This window comes from Sinocyclocheilus grahami, unplaced genomic scaffold, assembly GCF_001515645.1.
Source record: "Sinocyclocheilus grahami isolate Dianchi unplaced genomic scaffold, SAMN03320097.WGS_v1.1 scaffold55.1, whole genome shotgun sequence".
Lineage (NCBI taxonomy): Eukaryota > Metazoa > Chordata > Actinopteri > Cypriniformes > Cyprinidae > Sinocyclocheilus > Sinocyclocheilus grahami.
Genome location: NW_015505234.1, coordinates 2,573,382 through 2,586,319, shown reverse-complemented (window position 1 = coordinate 2,586,319; position 12,938 = coordinate 2,573,382).

Genomic DNA, 12,938 nt, shown 5'->3' with positions numbered 1-12,938 from the left:
GATATTTGTTTGTTTTATGCCTGCCGTAATTATGAGTGAAACATCACATCATCATTGTGTATCAAACAATGCCACCTTGAGGAAAAAAGATGCATTGCACATATTGAGTCATCAGATATGTAAATATAGTTGCGCAAGGAACAATACTTACACATTTACATACCTCGGGTCTCTAGAAACCCTATACACTTTGTAAGGGAAACAGGTGAATTTAGCTCAAAGGGAATCATTTAAGATTTTAAAGGGAACTCCACCAATAATATGTAAGGGAATTTGGACAGAATCACTGTTTTACGGCTGATCACTGAGACGGCCAGCGATTCAGTGAACGAGCCGTATGACATCAATTCTGCAATGGATATTTATATCCAAAATATAGTGAAAACACTATTAATTAGCACAGTAACAAGATCGGCAGTTTAAGACATTAACTTGTGAGCACAAAACACGAGATACTTCTCTTTTCAATATAAATAAGGCTTTATTTTTTTTTTTTCATTTAAATTTGTAGTTAAAATAACTAAAATAAGTGTATTTTAAAGTTTAGAATTAGACAGCCTTTGGCACACAGGCTTAAGCTGGTAACTCATCACAGTCATCAGTGGACTTTTCTCCTCAATATAGACTATATTTTTTCACACTTTTCTCATTCTCACTAATTCAAAAAAGTTCAGAAAAGTTTCGATGGCATTTTCATTTTATCTGGTAACGTAGCGTTAATGAGCAGCATTGCTTTGTTTACAGCCGTTACCGGGGAAACCGCTGTATTTCTGATGTTCCAAAAGCGCCTCCTGCTGGCAGAGAATCAATGTACATTTTCAATAATCCCATTTGCAGTTTTTGTTCAGACCAATGTGAAAATCCACCCTCTTAACCCCGTTTTAAATTAATATCATAAGTTATACTTCAACTCTCTTTTCTTAAAAAATGGTTTAAAGGCTCAGTTGTGAGGTTTATCATTTTAGAATTGATTTTGTTTTTGTGAAAACCGTAAATCAATTGCTATTTCGTGGTCTACAACATGAAAGAGAGCCATTATAACGTACATGAAAAATGTAGAAACATTGGACACAACTGTGGGGCACCATTATGTACTGCATAATGGTCTGGTCAGGATCTTTACAACCTTACACCAGGTTGAATGACGGCAGTGGTAAAATAAATCCGAAGTGTTTGAGCTGCAGAGAGGAAAATCTTTAAAACAAACATGGTAACTACTAACAGACAGAGAGTGATTGAGTGAAGATGATGGAAAAGAGGCATGAAAAGAGACACAGAGTGGGGGTGGATCAAAATAGACACGGAAGAATGAAATTAAATGATGAGATGAAAAGATCTGCTCTGATGGGTAACAGAGAACAGTTGTACATTTAAAAGAGTTTGATCCTGTTTTGCTGACATCTGTTGTTTCAATAATATATGTTTAATATTTAGAGCTGTAAGTATCATTCTCGACATCTGAGGGAAGCATAAAGTGAGAATCATTGTACAGAGAACCTGTTTCTCTGTGAACAAGCACAATGAAAGCTTAATTTGAAAAGACTGCATAACTTGCTATCCTTCCATCCCACAACCTCCTCCACCCAATGCAGGTGCAAGCGGCTTTATCATATTTCTCACATCTGAGTCTTTCTCTCTGGTTAATTTCTGAAGGGAGCCTTGTTACATGTGTGATTACTGTTTAAACACCGGTATAAGTGTGGAAGGGCACACACACACTAATACAGCAACCAAATAATGCAAACTTCAGATATCTTTGATATATCAATCTCTTGGGGGCATGAGAATATGTAGATTATAACAGCAGTGCTGTCTTCCCCCGAAACCCCCCAGGTGCCTGGTTGTGGGTAACATCATTAATGGATGAGCTGATGGAACAGATAAATGAAGTGGTTAATCTCTGTCAGATTATTGTTTTACCCCCCACATCGTCTGCCACCTCCTCAAAACCAGTACACACATGCTTAAATGCTGAATATACAAGTTTAACCTCAAACAAACAGTGTTGATGACTTTCCATAGATTTTGTAAAGGCATTGATGGTTTGATTTTTACTTCTGTCAGGACAACTATCGTCAAAATGATTGACACTTAGCATACAGTTTGGATTTGGCGGTATGGTTCTGTTCTGGGCAAAAAACCTGACATGAATGAGCAGGGAAAGCAGAAATAACCCCCCAGGGTAAACAGAACAGAACAAAGCAGATATCATTAATGTTCTTAATGATATTTTAAGTGTAATGCATTATTCAAGATAAAGTGAAGTCTGATTCAATGAGAAATATCAGAAAGCCAAGTCCTGACTGTGGTGAAAGGAGAAGTTGGGGATGGAGGAGGGTGATTTGCTCCTGAGCAAGCGATTAAAGCTGCTGAATAATTCTGAATAGACCTTATATAGGAATGCCGTGCTAGGCGTCGTATTCCTATGGTAGATGTGGATCAGCTGAGAGTCAGCCGACGCAAGCTTGACTCACGTAACCTGCCAGAACTAAGGCTATATGCTTAATTTATTCACAAACAAAAAGATAAATCAGAACAACGTAGAACCAGGAAGTGGGGTTGTTATAGATATTATAAAACTTAAAAGGAAACTAAAACATTAAAAAAAATTTAGGCTCTAAGTAGTTCTATTTATGTCTAACTTGTTTTATAGATACTTTGTGACACACCACTGCCTGGGTGAATAATAATAATAACAATAATATAAGAGGAAGAAGAATCAGGATAATTATCATCATCATCATCATCATAAAAATTTAATTACATTAAATTAAAAATTAAACTGAGCAAACCTGAACCTTACAATACATGTGGAAACACACACAAAAAGAAGGCTATATGCTTAATTTATTCACAAACAAAAAGATAAATCAGAACAACGTAGAACCAGGAAGTGGGGTTGTTATAGATATTATAAAACTTAAAAGGAAACTAAAACATTAAAAAAAATTTAGGCTCTAAGTAGTTCTATTTATGTCTAACTTGTTTTATAGATACTTTGTGACACACCACTGCCTGGGTGAATAATAATAATAACAATAATATAAGAGGAAGAAGAATCAGGATAATTATCATCATCATCATCATCATAAAAATTAAATTACATTAAATTAAAAATTAAACTGAGCAAACCTGAACCTTACAATACATGTGGAAACACACACAAAAAAGTTTTATACAGTAAATGTCAATACAAAATTGTGCAGGCATATGTCTTCGAAAATAGAAAATAAATAATACCTAAAATGACTAAGACTAATTTGAATTGTATATTACAATTTTAATTTTTGACATCACTGTCCATTTGGGTGCCCTTTATAAACCCTGGCTGACAGCTCTTCCACCATATGTAATCACTAGTACCTTAGCATCACATAAAATTCTAACACTGTTTCTCAGTGTTTAATTCCCCAGGGCACAATATAACTTCTATAGCCTCATGTTATTGCAAGCTTCTATTAATTGGTGATAGCCAGTCAATAATCAGTCAGTTAAGTTAACTGCGCTTGAATGTGCAAGCATATTTGTTTTCATAGATTATTAATTTCCATCAGTACAGAATTGCACAACTGTGTGCCATAAAGATCTCTCTCTCTCTCTCGCTCTCACACACACACACACACACACACACACATTGTTCACTCAGGTAAGAATGATCTGTGTGCCCCAGTTTATTCCTGAGCTCTCAAAGCTGAGAGAGAGGTCTATTTTTGTTGATTGCTGGTGAAAAAACAGACTTTGTCCATCCAATCAAAGCCCTCCAAGCTATCTGCCCGCCATGTTTAGAAGTTAAATGTCATGAATTCTTAATGCTTAATGAGCCCATCAACCCTTGAGTAAAAGTGCTCTGCAGTGCTTCTGCTAATTGGCTTCAGTGGCTGCTCTCCCATTCCAGGCTGGACCCTGAAAAGAGGAGGAAAGAGCGGGAGAAGGAAAAACGGGCATGAGTGTCTGTTTTGGGAAGGGGGTTGGTCAGGTTGAGTGGTCTGAAATGACTGTTCCTGGTATGAGTGACACAAATACACAAGCACATTTTCCTACCACTTTACTGCTCTTAAGCTTGCAAACGGTGGCACTTATTTGGGGATTGTTGTTGTTTTGACTTGAATTGGAGAATATTGAGTATTTCTTTTTTCTTAATTTACTGATAAAAATGATGCAACCTATAATCAGAGGATTCTTAAGGGAAGCTAGATTGAACGTATAGTTTACCAAGCTACAAGCTAATCATATTTGAAGTCGCTAAACTATGGTAAAGCCACTGTTTTGAAATCGCATTTAGCAAGCTACAAACAAAAATGAATTAACTAATTTGAAGTTTCAATATGTATCTATGTAATTTACAATATGAAAATACATGAGAGAAAAGATGGAGAAAAAAAAACATACATCCGCTCATAGACCCTCCTCTCCAAGAAATAGAGGAAAGCTATCAAAAGTGGACAAGAGACAGATTAAAAACACACAGGTGTAAATGGGAATCTGTCTTCCTCGTCTACTTGTGATCGATTGACCAAAACACATCTTAATACAAGAGCCATAAAAAACATTCAGTTTAATTTGTAATTTAATCAGAACCAATTTGCTGGCACAAAAGCAGTGAATGAAGTCTGAACAAAATTAAACATTTAAGTAAATTCTTAATTGGAGCATAAGTATCAAACTTGAACAGGTAAATGTATACTAAATACAACAAAACACCCTAACTTACATAAACAAGTCTAAACCATAGTACACAGACTTGAATCGGTAAATCATTTTTATGTTCATTTACATGAACCGTCCAAACTAAACAAACTGATTCACTAGAATGATTCATACTTCCTAGCTCTGCATGAGAGCCGACTGTTCTAGTGAGTCTGAAGACCTTGATTACTTTGTTTCAGTTGTGTTCAATTAGGGTTGTAGCTAAACTCTGTAGCCCTCCAGGAACAGGTTTGAACCCCGCTGATTTAGATGAACTGTTCAAACGAAACAAACCGTTGCACTAGAATGAATCAGACGTTCTAGTGCTGCATGAGCCGACCGTTTAGATTATACCACTTTTCTAGAATGAATAGGACTTTCCAGTGATTCGCTCGACTACTTTAAACAGTGGTATATCGTTTGGAAAAGATACACCACAACTACTTTTTGTTTTATTATTGTTTGAAAAGCTTCCTTTTTGAAAATTGCTAAGGCTGTAGAGCTGCTACATTTATAGTAGTTAACCCCCAACATTATTTTTTTATAGTTAGCAATCACTCTCTCAGTGCTTTACTCAAAACCTGTCGTGTGAAGTGGTATGATATTCATAAATAAACACGCTGTAGTTCCTTTTTGTTATTCATTTTCATTTATTCCATCCACCTGCGGTGCAGAGAGGTGTCACTCTGTTGCAGTGTCAGCTTTAACAAACGGCATCCGCAATATGCAAAGCTACAGGGTGGGGTTAACATATCAGACAGTCAAAAACAAGTGGATGAATGTGAGCGACAATAAGCGAGTGGGAATTTAGAAGAGGGATGGAGTGAAAAATAAAAAAGGGGAGGAGGGGGCGTGTTGCAGTGGGCAACATGAGGACTTTTACTTCTCATTCTGGTGACTCCCCAGAGCGCTCATTGACAAGTGTGCACCATCACCATCTCCCCTGCCGTCCATGGCCAACTACCTCTAACCACTGCAATTGGCGTGAACAGCGAGCAGGCACACACCGTCCTCCCCTCCCCTCCCTCACCTGCAAGCACTGTGCCATTCCCAGCAACCCTAACAATTACCATCCAGCCCAGCTGCCAGGTCTAAATCTGTGGCTGAGGAGAAGAGGCATGTCTGCTGATTCAGCCCCTGCAGAGCGTTTACTCCCTGAGCATGGGATGCAGATTTTGTCTCCACCGGTGGATGTCTGACTCCCTCAAGACAAGAGTGAAGATGCAGTCCACACGCCTAAGCTTCCCATGCCACATGTGACACCCACCTCAGGCTGTTTGCTGCTTTGTAAATATTAAAGTAAAGTATCGATCGCATTAAGATAATCATGTTGTGGATGCTGGGTTCTCAATTTTTGGTTTCATTGCTCCATGTAGCCTCATCCTGAACAGTTTTTGGTTGAATTTGCTGCTATTTTTGCTTTGGTCCCATGTTAGAATAGTGTGAAGATGCTGCATTTAGGGGCCAACATAGAGTCACACCTCATTAGGTGAAATCAAGGTGTAAAAATGTTTACCAAGAGTGTCACTGTAGTGCAGCTCATTTGGAAAGATTTCAAGATTTGGCATATCTGTCTCTTAACAACAAGAAAAATAAAGAAGAAAGATCAAAAAAGGAGTTGAAGATCTGAAATAAAATGAACACAACATATATCATCTTGTTGAATATGAAGCATTCTTCCTCAAAATCCATAAAATGACTAATGGCTTTTTACAAGGAAAATATAACCGACAATTAACACTTTGTACAACATACATATAAAATCCCTATACATCTCATCTCAACAACATCAAAGGTGACAGAGAAAAAAATATCTTCAACCTAAATTTAAACAAGTAAACAACATTAAAATATGATCCTTCAAAGCTTGGTCTAATTTCAATTTTTAAAGTAAAAGATGTGATATTTCTAGTTTAGCTCTCTAAAGCTCACAACTAGTGGGTTGCAGGAAAAGTAAATCTATGCTAAATACTACTAATAAAATGCAACTAACCATATGTGACCCTGGATCACAAAACCAGTCTTAAGTCGCTGGGGTATATTTCTAGCAATAGCCAAAAATACATTGTATGGGTCAGAATTATAGATTTTTCTTTTATGCCAAAAATCATTAGGACATTAAGTCAAATCAAGTCAAGTCACCTTTATTTATATAGCGCTTTTAACAATACAGATTGTGTCAAAGCAACTGAACAGCATTAATTAGGAAAATAGTGTCAATAATGCAAAATGACAATAGTAAACACTAATGTTATTAATGATTAAGTAAAGATCATGTTTAATGAAGATATTTTGTAAATTTCCTACTGTAAATATATCAAAACATAAATTTTAATTAGTAATATACATGGCTAAGAACTTCATTTGGTCAACTTTAAAGGCGATTTTCTCGGTATTTAGATTTTTTTTGCACCCTCAGATTCCAGATTTTCAAATAGTTGTATCTCGGCCAAATATTGTCCTATCCTAACAAACCATACATCAATTTATTAAGCTTTCAGATGATGTATAAATCTCAATTTCAAAAAATTGACACTTACAGTGCCTTGCGAAAGTATTTTTTTCACGTTTGGTTATGTTGCTGCCTCATGTTAAACTGCTTTATATTACTTTTTTTCCACATCAATCTACACTCCATACACCATAATGATAAAGCAAAAAATTTGGTTTTTAACATCTTTGCAAATTTATTTAAAAAATTTTTTTAAATGTTTCCATTGCATAAGTATTCATCTGGGACCGTTGAAATTTAGCTCAGAAGCATTTACACTTCGATTGAAGTTAACCTGTGGCAAATTCAATTGAATGGGTATGATTTGGAAAGGCACACATGACTTAATAAAAGGTCTAACACCTGATAATGCATATCAGAGCAAAAACTAAGCCCTGAGGTCAAACTAACTGCCTGTAGACCTTAGAAACAGGTTTGTGTCAAGCCACACATCTGGGGAAGAGTTCAGAAAAAAATTCTGCTCTATTGAAGGTTCACAGAATCATGTAGCCTTCATTATCCATAATGGAAGACGTTTGAAACGACTAGAACTCTTCCTAGAGCTGGCCTCCTGTGCAATTGATGGAGAAGGACTTTGGTTAGTGTGGTGACCAAGAACCTGATGGTCACTCTAGTTGAGCTCCATGATCATATGTGGAGATGGGAGAAACCTACAGAAGGACAAACATCACTGCAACACTCCACCGATCTGGGCTTTATGGCGGTGTGGCCAAACTCAATCCTCTCCTCAGTAAAGACACATGAAAACACACTTGGAATTTGCAAAAAAGCACATAAAGGACTCTCAGACTGTGAGAAACACGATTCTCTGGTCTGATGAACCTCAATTCCAAGCATCATGTTTGAAGGAAGCCAGCTCTACTCATTACCTGCAGTGTACCATCCCAAAAGTAAAGTGTGCTGGTAGCAGCCTCATGCTGTGGGGCTGTTTTTCAGCGGCATGGACAGAGGGACTCATCAGAGTAGAAGAAAAGCTCAATGCACCAAAATATTGAGATAGGCTTAATGAAAACCCAGTCCAGAGCATTCAGAACCACAAACTGGGCAGAGGGTTCACCTTCCAACAGGACAATGACCCTAAGCACACAGTAAGAGTGGCTTATAGACAACTCTGTGAATGTCCTTGAGTAGCCCAGCCAGAGCCTGAGCTTGAATCCAATCAAATATTTTTGGAGAAACCTGAAAATGTGCATCTGCCCCCATCCAAGCTGACAGAGCTTGAGAGGTGAAGAGATGAGGATAAGAATGGCAGATAATTGCCAAATGCTGATGAGAAAAGCTTGTTGCATCAAACAAAAAAGACTTGAGACTGTAAAGGTGCTTCAGCTAAATATTTAGTTAAGAGTATGAATACTTATGCAATGTACTTATTTCAGTTTTTCCATTTTTAATAAATTAATGAAGTTGTGACAATTCTGTTTTTGCTTTGCCAATATGGTGTATGGAGTGTAGATTGATGTGGGGGGAAAAGTAATTTAAAGCAGTTTAACATAAGGCAGCAACATAACAAAACGTGAAAAAATGAATACTTTCACAAGGCCCTGTATGACTGGTTTTGTGGTCCAGGGTCACATATAATCATGCATAGTTGTTTAGGAAACCAAAATCAGCTTTTAATAGGTAGAACACAACATTTGCGATATCTTATGATATTTTAGCTCAGATTCATGTGCCATTTGGTAATATGGATAATACCAATGTGGATAATACATAGTGTTTGTTTACAGTGTAAGGCTGGTATCAGATATCTACTGTTGTTAATGCATTTACAAAATTGTCAGTTGTCCTATTTAGCCTGTCATGTTAATACATTTGCATATTGTTGGGCCTATTGGGTCTAATGTATGTTGTTTTGGTTCTGTGTTGGGTTGCCACTTGATGTTCATTGTAAAATCTGAGTTTGAAGCAAGACCAATTGAAGCAAAAGTAGTTGAAGCTGAACCAGGAGTATGAATTGCAAATGTCAAAAAAACAACATCATCGTCTAAGGGCCAACTCCACTGCAGTTGGTACATATATTTTCTCTCCAATAAGTGTTTACCAGGCATAGTGCAATTTACTTTTTATCAACTGGCATCCTGCTGGGGGTACCAACCTAGTACATTTTCTCTGGAATCTTATGAGCCCTGTTCTTGTACGGGATGCTAAGGATCACCTGAAAGACCCTATTTGTCTACCTAATCTTACACAAAATAAAAAAATTGCATTCAGCCAGCTGCCTGTAATAAAGGCTGGCAGTTATGAGGCCTGCTTCCATGCATTACCATTAATCACAATTAAATAGAGCTTAGCGCTTGTCACATGAATATTTACAGTGAGGCCGGGGCCATCTCGCACTGTAAGTTCATAAATCATTTGGCCAGATTATGGAATTTATGGCTGTTTTATTATTCATGATCTGCCTTTTATGTGGTGTTATATTTATTTCCCTCTCCACCGGACGGGTATGTTGTATGTTTAGTGGGCTGTCCATCACACCTGTCACACACACATCTGGGCTGTCACAGACACACACCTACAGGTACAATACATTTGGGTATTTCTTGCTCTGGCTCTTGCATGCAAATTTTCTGTCCACCACAGCATGTCTGAGAAGAAAATAATTTTTTATAAATGATTAATTATTGCCATAGAATGAGTGTGTGTGTGCTGAACTATTGACATTAACAGTGATAACATGTGTGACCCTGACCACAAAGAACTGTGACATTTAGCACTGCAGGATAGCAGGAGATCCTACTGTAATTATTGAATTATTGCCATAGAATGAGTGTGTGTGTGTGTGTGTGTGTGTGTGTGTGTGTGTGTGTGTGTGTGTGTGCGTGTGTGCGTGTGTGTGTTTGTTTGGCTGGCTCCTAAAATAATCGAATCTGTCCTCTGCTGTTTCATCTTGTCGAGAGCTCCCTCTGGAGGCCGGGCCCAGAATGCTTCGAGGATTCACACAGTAGGACATGTGACAAGTTGAACTGCACCGCATGGCTTCTCTTTCCGCCAGCTTTCCCTTCATATACAGCAAAAAGCAGCAGGTGACTTTGCTATGTATTCCTATAAGAGAGACTGTGAGGTCACCATCCGCCCCCTCCTTTTCTCACTCACATTGGGCCAAGTGACTGAAAAAGCAAGTGGAAGATCAGAATAAAAGATTCTGCATATAAAACTGTTTAATGAAAACCACAAATTTTTCATACTCACCTTTATTCTTGGAGTAAATGACATACTTATGGCAGAGATTTGCCTGAGCTTGATTCCCGTGATTAACAGCTGATTCAGTTGTTGACCTGCTCTGTGCACAGCTGTGGCCTGAGCCCAGCCAATCAGAGCTTAAGTTGACCATGTGCTCAGGGTCAAGGCAGACTGGCCCAGCAGCCGAGAGGCCACCAGCTGCCTTCAGCTTGAGAACCAGCCAGAGAGCCAGCCTGCACTGTGTCCTTAATGAGTGCCTTATAGCAGGTAATGCCTAGGTTACAATAGTGAAATCTTTTGTTTTTTCGTCATTATGAATTACTGTTTTGTTTTCTGTATGGAAATGAGGAGAAGATTTGGCAAGTGTATATACCCACAGATGTGACAAAGTGCATAAGAGGAATTAGGAGAGGAGTACGAGTGTGTTTGTGTGTTCAGGAACCAACTGACTGGCAGGGTGTCAAAAACATAGCAGTCAGAAGTAATATTTTGCACGCAAACTGATCCATGCCATCTTCTTCTCCAGTAGTAAGTTTGACAATATTTCAGCTGTTATGTGTATGTGGAGGACAGACATCATGGTCGTTGAAATTACAGTCAGTCCCATCTCCCATTGGATGGACATACTTTTCTTTCCTGTTCTGTTCAACGCTACCTCTCTTCTCTGTGAACTTTAATAAAAAACTGTATTCCCCTGATCTGTACGTCTGGACTCCAAATAATGAAACATATCGATCTGTGAAATGCATCTTGCTCAATAGTCACACTACAGCTGGAAGCCGGGAGTAAAGGCAGACACGGTCAAAAATGCAAGCAGAGAGAGAGAGTGCACCATCTAGTGGTTATAAAACAAAAACTCATGATCGATAGACAGCTTGGTGGACAAACTCTGCAGTATTGAAATGCACATTTGAGTCCGTGAAGATAGATAGATAGATAGATAGATAGATAGATAGATAGATAGATAGATAGATAGATAGATAGATAGATAGATAGATAGATAGATAGATAGATAGATAGATAGATAGATAGATAGATAGATAGATAGATAGATAGATAGATAGATAGATTTCTTTTTTTATTTTGGTTGAGCCTGACTTGTATTGAACCTTGAGTGTTCCATTAATACTGATGCTCCTTTCCAAATATATATTCCAAAGATATTGATCTAAAATGTGGCAGGTTTCATTTTGATTTGCTTTTAAGAATTATACAGAATTTTACTGTGCTGATAAAAATTGTGTAGTAGAAATATACCTTTATATATATTTACCATATGTGATTATTGAAAAGATGGAAAGAGAAATGAAAGACAGGATAAGGAGGAGTGTGGAATGTGTGGGTGTACTCACGCGAGCTCACATAACTGCGTGTGTGTTTCTGCGTCTGAATGCGAGCAATCTTTTGTGCTGTCTGAATATTTCTCATCCCTTCTCTCTGGAGAGAGCGCTCTGGCATGGCCCTTAGAGGATAACAGACTGTTGTCGTGAATGGGCTGTATAGCCGCTGCCTCTGCTTGTGTAGCAAACTACCTCATGGCCTTGTACTCTTACAACAGTCTACTTTTGTTCTAGTTCCTCTTCAGCCCATCCCTCCCCTGCACAGATGCAGTGCCCACACACTCTGTCCCTGAGAGCTTGGAAGAAGAAAAAAGTACTTCTTTTGAAGCACAAGTTTTAATTGTACCCTGAAACTCAGGTGTTCAAGTTTTATGCCAGTTCTGTGAATGAGTGTGCTGTCACTTATGTAAATGTAGAGATTATGTAAATGTGAGTGTGATCAGTAACTTTCAAGATGTTACTGAAATGTATTATTTAGAAATAAAATATTGCAATTTGAAATAAGTCACGGGCAACTTACAAACAACATCTCTTACATTCATTATTTGGACAAAAAAACTATGACATTTTTCAAAATAGTTTCTTTTGGGTTCCACATAAGAAAGAAAGTCATACAAGATTGAAACAACATGAGTGTATGAAAGCCCATTTCTCCCACATAAGGGAAAAAAGCGTGCTTTGGTGAATCATAATTATGAAAAAAATATATATAATTATGAGATAAACAGCTTAACTTACTAAGTAATAATTATAAGATATAAGTATGGAACTATGATATAGTAAGTCATAATTATGACCAAAAAAGCTGATATTATGACATAAAAATACAAAACTGACGTACTAAATCATAAATATGACATAAAATGCTGAAATTATGACATTCTAAGTCAATTATGAGATAAAAATATGAAACTGGCATTAAGTCAAAATTATGAGATAAGTCGATTTGTCTTAATTGACTTTTTGTCATAATTGACTTTATATCTTATAATTTTGACTATTCTCTCATAATTATGACTTAGTATGTCATAATTTCGACTTTTCAGTGGGTATATGGGTATAGAAAAGAAAGTTGGAAGTTGGAAAAAGGACACCCCCTCCCCCTCCCTCCTAAAATTACTTGTAAACTCAATCAGATTTAGCTAATCACCTTCTCAATGGCACACAAAGCCATTTGACTTTCAACTGTGATCAGCTGTGGTCATTTCGATTAGCTC